An 8366-nucleotide genomic window follows, 5' to 3' on the forward strand; every position below is an offset into this window, starting at 1 on the left:
AAAGGACAACTATTAGGTGTACTTACAGGACCATGTTAAAGTTAGTTGATTCATTCTGTCCATCATCTGATAAAACGTATATACTTATTAGGAGGGGACTTCATTTCTTAGGCTTTTCAATGTCATGTATGAGAAAATCTAAAATGGAACTCCTCCAAGTCTCTCTACCCAAACAAGTATGTGCAAGAGTCTCACAGCAAACGCCCAGTACTCACCCTTTGGCCTCTACTCTGCAATCCCCCAGGCTTTCTTCATATGATTTTGACCTTTCAGTGTTCTGAGTTGCGCTGGCCATCTAGGATGGCGCAGAAGATCCCACACATCAAACTGAGCACTTAGATGCACACGGCTGGGCTTTGGAGTTGTTGCAATGACACTGAAATTCTAGAATGCTATGACCTCCAAGATGAAAGACTGAGGTTAGAATTGCGTCTAGGCATTGACTAATTTAGACTTACCATGATGGTGAAGCTGTAAGGCTGGGAAGAATCTCGGCTAGAGTGAGTAAGTGGCAGGTGGATGCCAAAATGACAGCAGAAGCAGGAATAAGTGCAATCTCATCATCTGTGCTTGGGCTGGTTAGCTCATCTATAACAGATCAGAATACAATGAACAATTTGGCAGAATTTCTGCGTAGGAATGTTAAAACTGCAGAAGTCAGTCTGTAATCAGCTTGGGGGTGGGGCACACTGTCAGGGGCGGAACCCCGACCACCGCATCAACTTACCCTGCCCAGGGTCTTCAGACATATCTGGCTCCCCCCTTGGGGATCAGGGGGAGAAATTACCAGGCAGAACTCCGGAGGTGGATAAGAGCACCTTTATTACATGATAGTCAGCCAGAAGTCCCCCCTGTCCCCTTCCGTGTTGTGCCTTATGGCCCCCAGAACTCGCCCTCCTATTCCGGGTAAGCCCCTCCCCAGTTCCTCCCTGAGGGCGGAGCCCAGCCCAGTCCAGACGAGCCGCCCCAGTGCCAGCGTGGCAATGCCGCGTCAGCAGGTCCAGACCCTTGGGCGTCTCCTATCCTCTCAGGGGGGCCCAGGTCCAGAGCGCCCCTCATAGCACACTTCATCTTATTCCACAGTAATATTTCAGCAGAGATAGGAACCAATGCCATTTCAAATTGATTCAAAACATTAACTGGCTTGCAAAAGAGAATCACCAACTCAATGAATAAATGGACACTTAAAAATCAGTTACACATTGTTCAAGAAGAATTATAACACACTGAGGAAAACAATAAAAATTGCTGTGGAATTAGCATTTTCATACACAAAACTAAATATTCCATTAACCTATTATCCAAAGTATTGAAATGCAGCTCATCAAACTTTACAGAATTACATTCGGTTCAGAACAATGCTCCCTCACCACAATTCCAGAGGTACCAAAAGTATGATTAACATTATTCAAAGAGGTCAAGAATGGAAAACTTGATTACCATTGAATTCATTTTTTTTATTTTTAAAAAGAACCACAAAATACTTTAACTTCCCAAGCATCACTGATTGTCTCCTTACTTTGTCACAACCTGAAATCATTCTTGATTTTTGAGGACATTTTTATTTTTGGAGACAGTGAAGATATATACACAGGTATGCGGTTTTGGATGTGTGTGTATATGTATATATGCATGTGTCCATACACATATGTAGACACAAATAAAAGAAACTTACTTCAACGCAACATTCCAAAAAAAATGTTCACTTCTAACTTTTACAGAACTATTTTCTTCAGCAGATGTAAGGTAAAGAATTTATGAGAAACAAGGAAATTGTCAAACAAAACCAGAGAATCAAAACATAGAACACAATGTGAAATATCTCATTGGAAAAACAACTGACCTGGAAAATAGATGGGGAGAGACAATCTAAAAATCATAGGACTACCTGAAACTCATGATGAAAGAAAGGAGCTAGACATCATCTTTCAGGAAATTATCTAGGAAAATTGGCTTGACATTCTAGAAACAGAGGCCAAAATAAATATTGAAAGAATTCACCCATCACCTCCTGGAAGACATAGGAAAAGCGAAATTCCTAGGAATATTTCAGCCAAACTCCAGAGTTCCCAGCTCAAGGAGAAAATATTGCAAGCAGCTAGAAAGAAACAGTTTGAAAATTATGGACATACAATCAGGATAACTCAAGATCTAGCAGCTTCTTCATTAAGGGACTCCAGTAGTCAGAGGAACTAAGATGAAAATCAAGAACCACCTACCCAGTAAAACTGAGGATATTACTTCAGGGGAAACAACAGTCATTCAAGGAAATAGAGGACTTTCAAGCATTCTTGAAGAAAAGCCCAGAACTGAGGAGAGAATCTGACTTTCAAACACAAGAATCAAGAGAAGCATGAAAAGGTAAACAGGAAAGAGAAATCCTAAGGCACCTTCTAAAGTTGCTCTGTTTACATTCATATGTGGATAGATAGTATTTGGAACTCTTCAGACTCTTCTCACTATTTGGGTAGTTGGAGGGATTAAACACACACACACTCATATATGCATATACAGACGGAGAGCAAAGGGTGAGTTGAATAAAAGGGATGAAAAAGAAAAAAATCAAAATAAGGGGTGGGAGGAGAAAGGGAGAAGTGGAATGGGGCAAATTATCTCACAAAAGGGGCAAGCAAAAGCTTTTTCCACGGAGGAGAAAAGGGAGGAGGTGAGAGGGCAGAAGGGAAGCTTCCTCGGGTCACACTGGGCTTAAGGAGGGAACAACACGCTCACTCCACTGGGTGTGAAAATCTTTCTTACGCTACAGGGAAGTGGGGGAGAAGGGGACAAGAGGGGTGAGGGGGAGGACACAGGGGAGGAGGAAGTCATCGGAAGTAACCACTTTTGGGGAGGGACAAGTCAGGAGAGAGAACTGGATGAAGCCGGGGCAGGACAGCAAACGCAGCATGACAGTCCTGGAAGTCTTTGGCAAACTCCACGTGGAGAGCCCACAGTGAACTGCTTCCCTTCTCACGGGCGGGAAGAGTAAGCCGGCAAAGCGAAGCTGGTCTCAAGCCCTCCACTGTCCGCAAAGACCTCCAAGTGCTCCAGGACCCGGGACCCCCGGGTGACAACATCACGCAGGACGCGGGGTGGCCAGCGGCAGCAGCGCCCGCGAGTGCCCCCTCGGCCAGCGGGCCAAGGACCAGTGCGCGGGCCCCAGCAGCGCCCACCACGCAGGGCGTCGGCCGCTCCCCCCCCACCCCCAAGGCGCACACACGGACACGCGGCTCACGGCTGGCCCGCGGCCCTGCGTCCTTGCGCTGGGCGGAGCCGCGCATGCCCCGCAGCACTCGCAGCCTCAGGCGTGGGGGGAGCCAGAAAGAGCAAGGCAGCCGCGCGCTTCTCTGCCCACCCCCGGGTCCTCCCCCGCCATCCGGGTCAGCCGCCTTCCCTCCCCGCTCCCTGTCTGCCTCGCGCTAGGGGAAGCGGAGCCAGAGGGTCCCTAAGGCAGACGCCGCCCACCCCGCCATGCGCCACGTGCCTCCCACCAGGACACCCCACCCCGTAGGAGGGGCCTAGGCGGCTGCGTTACGCCTGCATGCGGAGGGGGACCCGGCGTGGGGCTTAAAGGCGCCTGCAAACGTCCTTCACGTGCACGCACGGGGCACGTTTGTGCTGGCAGCGCTCCGCACCCCCAGAGCCAGGGATGCACCGAGAGCGCCCCTCCCCCCGCCTGCTGCTCACCGCGGTCACCCCTTTGCAACCCTCGGGCTGGCAGCAGCCTCCCCGCCCCCCTTGCCTTCATCCTCCCGCGTGGCTCCCTAAATCAGAGGATGCAGGAGCCCCAGGAGCTTAGGAAGCAGGCTGTAGATGCCTCTGCCCGTGGTCAGCCTCAGGCCGCTTGGCGGCTGGGCCAGCACAATAGTACTCGCCAGGCCCCGAAGCGCGCCCCGGCGCCGCCGTTCTCGGGAGTGCGTGTCCGCGTTTTTCCGTGAAACTTTTCACTTTCCTTCTGAAGCTATGATTCTGCCTGCTCTGTGCACCTCCCCAGTCCCGTCCGACTGCTGCGTGGGATACCAGACTGGCTCGGACCAGGCAAGTGCCGCATCAAGCCAGAAGCCTGAAAGCCATGTTTCTTCCTCAAGCGCGCTTTGGGGTCCTTTGATGTGTCCTCGAAATGCACAGTTTTCAGTCACCTCTTCGGGTGCCCGTTCCTTCCGAAAAGGAAGTCCTGGCGTTCTCGTCCCTTCAAAGCCATGCCTGCCCGCTGTGCTAGCTTGGAGCAATTCCCGTAGCTCTGCTTCTTGTTTTCAAGTGGAAGTGACGTTTTAGGTCTGTTTTGCAGGTGGTCTGCGAGCGTTGTTATCAATAGAACCAGCAGGGAGTTCTGTTTCATGCGTGAAAATAACCTGAAGTAGACCCAGAAATCGCAGTGCAAACTGCTGCCCTCAATTCAGGCTATTTCTGACCCTGTCAGAGGGCTGGAGCCTGCTGGAGGTGGAAAACGTTCCCGCAGAACACCTAAAATTCACATGCTGCTGCCTGCCACATGAATCACAGATTTCTGTACAAATGGGAGGTGTCCCTTGTACTTAGATGTTTACTTCTTCATGACTATGTGGGTTACAATTTCTTTCAAATGAAGAGCTTTCCACCAGATGTTATATTGAGTCCTGAGTTCAAATAGAAGCAGCGAAACATACGTGTTTTTCCACTAAGTGCAGTCATCAAAATCCAACCCTTTTTTGGATTAAAAATATTCTGAATTAATACCTCTTACTCTCTTGAAGTCCTGACAAGTTAAATCCTTTGCATCTTGTGACTTAACTCATGCCTCTCTTGGACCCTTTGCTTAGATTTTTCAAAATCGCAATTGAAACATAAAGCTGAAGATGATGGAACATGCTAGAAAGTGTATAACTATCCTACAACTCAAGATCCCTTTTTCTTACAAAGTACTTCATTGTAGCATTAGAAATAATATGAAATCGTATTTTTCCTTTCTATTTGAACAGTCAAGAGCCCAGAAAAACAGATTGCTACTTTCGTATTCCATGATGGGGTTGCATGTTTTGCCATGATGTGTTCCAATGGGATGAGGGGAAAGGAAGAGAAGAGAAGAATTGGAGGAGCCCCAAAGGAAGTGAAAATTCAAGGCAAGAACTGATTCAACTTAAAGAACAACGGCCAAGATGTGAGGGGTCAGTCATTCTGGTTCGACATCCTGCTATGACAATGTATAGGTAGGTATTAGAGAAAATTATTTGATCTCTTCAGTTATATTTGGAAAGGGTCATTTTGTAGGAAATAAGTGCTCCAAGTGATCAAAATTTAAAAGAAAAGTAGGAAAATTTTATGAATGAAGAAGTCAAAAATAATAGTTGAAGATTGAATCTTACCAATCCACAGGCAGCTGAAAATTGAGTGTACTTAATCAGACTCACTTGGGATCTCCCTTGTTACTTAAAACCATTCTTGGCACCTAAATATGAAAGATTTGAAATGGGATTTCCTCCTGCATTGCATACATATGCTCTTTTTATTCTACCAGCACTCAGATTGCTGTCTGGATGATTTTCCCTCTTTAATTTCCTTTTTTTTTTTTTTCAATTTCCATTTGAAATTACTGATATCTTCTTCCAGAAATTTAACCTACCCAATTTATAGAGGTGAAATTCAAACACAACATTATTCTCAGAGCTTCATATTTTTCTTCTTTTTTAAGCCTTAAAAATTAAACTCAATAGACACACTTTATCATTGACGCCTGTGACAGAATTAGTTTGAAAGTAGCCATTAATGTTGCTCATAATACTAATAATATCATTTCCTTAATAATAATAATTACACTCCATTCTCTGAATTGCTCAAAATATGAGTCAGTTTTTGCAGTTGTATCATAACTAGGATTGTGTTATCCAGTCACTTTGACATGTTAGTCAAACTGAAAACAATGAGTTATATCTGGGTAGAATACTTGGAAAAAAAACAACAATCTCTCCATGGTAAAATAATGCCTAAGTGTCACTCCTACGGAGAACATGTGAACATACATTTCTTCTATGGCCTTTAAAAAAAATATGGGTCTTTAAAAGGGTTGTATAAGACCTCCCAATATAAGTCTTGTGTCCTTTTTCTATACCAGTTCTTAGAATTTCAAATTAAGCGACAAATTAAAACGTAATATCTAGATAATCTAATTGACAATTTATTTTCACCATAATTTCCTCTTATGTTCCACCTTATTTGCAGCTATAAAGTTAAATATTATGATCCTTGGAAAAGAATTCTTTTTTGTTGTCACTGGAGGAAAGTGGATATAAGGAGTGCAACCATATCTTCCCAATTCTAATGACCTTATACCCTCCCAAGAAGTTCCTTTGCTATTGATGGATCTATTGCCTAAACCTGAGGAGAGAAGAGATAAAGACCATCTCTGGCAAATTAAATAGGTGTCGTTTCATTTTCACAGTCAGGTATCCCAAGGATTTTCTTGATAGAACTCAACTTATTAAAATAATAGACCTAAGAAATTTCCAGATGGTCTTCCAATTGACTAAAACATGAAGGCCCTAATTCATGTTCTTCCCAATCAAGGGTCAGTAAATTGTTTAACTACTTACAATTATGGCTGACGTATCAATCGATGATATACATTTTATTATTTGATCGTGGGAACAACCTTGTGACTAGTAATTGTTCTCCCCACATTTGAGAGGAGGAATTATCCCAACGGGAGGAGATGGCTTGACTCTGTTAAGACACCTGAGAGATGTTGGACACAGCGTTTGAACCCAGAATTTTGGCCACTGGGGGTAGTGCAATAGATACAGTGCTAGATTTGGAATCCAGAAGTCCTGAGTTCCAATCCTTCCTCAGACAATGACTTAGCTGTGTGACTCTGGGGAAGTCATTTAACCTCTCAACCTCAGTTTCTTCATCCATCAAATGAGTATAGAAACGTTTACCTCACAGGGCTGAAGATCAGATGATTTCTACAAAGTGCTTTGCAAAGCTTGAAGCACTATTTAAAATGCTAGCTAACACAATTATGGTGACTGCAAATCCAGTGTTAATTTCCTGCCCTTAAGATAGGCTAAGAAGATAGAAGGGACCTTGGAGGCAAGGAACACAATGCTCTTCTGTTTATCAATCACAAAACTGAAGCACAGAGAAGTAATTTGCCCAAGGTCGCAGGAGTAGAGCCTTGGACCGGATTTAAATCCAGGTCTTACTGACTCTGTGTATGATCTTCTAATGCTTCAGTTCTTAGGGAATAGATTCTGCAAAACAAATTCAAAATTTCTCATTTCTTACCACTTACTCTTATTTTTTTTTTTTATTAAACTAGGACCAAACCAAAGAGAAAACACGTTTTGTTATTATTTCTGTTTAATGATAATATGAATAACATTACAAAACATAGTTTCCCTACATCAGAATCATAATGTTCCCAATATGACTGCCAAGAAATGTGGAAAGTTGATTGCTTTAGAATAGTAAGAGCTAAGAATGTAATATAAAGATGGCGTTCAATCACAGAAGTGGGCTGGCAGTCAGGAGATTCGGGTTCTAGTCTTGGATCCTGGTTTGCCAGCAGTCACTTGAAGGCACAGCATTTGATGTCTTGATTCTTTCATTTCACAGAAACAGCTATGTGACATAGCAAAAAGAGCAGTGGATTTGGAGTTAGGATACTTGGGCAGCTACGTATAAAACTGGGTAAAATTTCAGGCCTGGAGTCAGCAAGGAGAGAGAGTTCCAATTGTCCCTCAGATACTTACTAGCCCTGTGACCCTGGGCAAGTCTCTTAACTCTGCCTCAGTTTCTTCTTCTGTAAAATGAGCGAGAGAAGGATATGGCAAATCTCTCCAGTATCTTTACCGAGAAAACACCCAACAGAGAGCTGGACACGACTGAAAAAGGACTGAACAAAAAGGCTTGCGTTGGAGTGCTTGCATTTACTAGCTATGTGACCACAAGCCTCAGTTTCCTCATTTATAACATGAGGAAAATAATAGTGCCTACATCACAGAGTTGTAATGAAAGTGCTTTACAAATTGTTTAAGTGCCATGTAGATCGGTAAAAGCAAGAGAACTCAGAGTTTTCAGGAAAACATCATGGTAACTACAAAGCTCTACCAAAATGTGAAGGATTTCTGTAATTGTCCTTCAAAGGGAGGCAGTGATACCAGCCTTAACTGTTTCCACAGGTTTTTCTGTTACATTAGTGATCCCAGCAGAGCTCCTCAAGGTCACAGACTGGTTTTGAGGGGTAAGAATTATTGGAAGATAGAGTTGTGGCAAGGTTTTTGAGGATTCTCCATCACAGTACAATAACTGCCGTTGTATTTTCTTCAAATGTTTATTTATTTCTTTTTAGGTTTCAATATTGATTTCCACAAAATTTTGAGTTCCAAATTTTC

General features: G+C 43.8%; 1 protein-coding gene across 8 annotated transcripts in view; it reads right to left on the minus strand.

The window, feature by feature from the left end:
• Positions 1 to 3218, minus strand: part of LOC140520913 (mucin-16-like) — a 38361-nt gene extending 35143 nt beyond the window's left edge. For 6 of the 8 annotated variants that reach the window (XM_072635405.1, XM_072635419.1, XM_072635390.1 and 3 more), the window contains exon 1: positions 459 to 3217. The gene's annotated coding sequence lies outside the window, so the exon portion shown is untranslated. Of the gene's footprint in view, positions 1 to 458 lie in introns of all 8 variants that reach the window. The other 2 variants (XM_072635384.1, XM_072635426.1) reach the window with 2 other exon arrangements.
• Positions 3219 to 8366: the final 5148 nt, after the last annotated feature.

The sequence above is a fragment of the Notamacropus eugenii genome, chromosome 1 (genome assembly GCF_028372415.1).
Source record: "Notamacropus eugenii isolate mMacEug1 chromosome 1, mMacEug1.pri_v2, whole genome shotgun sequence".
NCBI lineage: Eukaryota > Metazoa > Chordata > Mammalia > Diprotodontia > Macropodidae > Notamacropus > Notamacropus eugenii.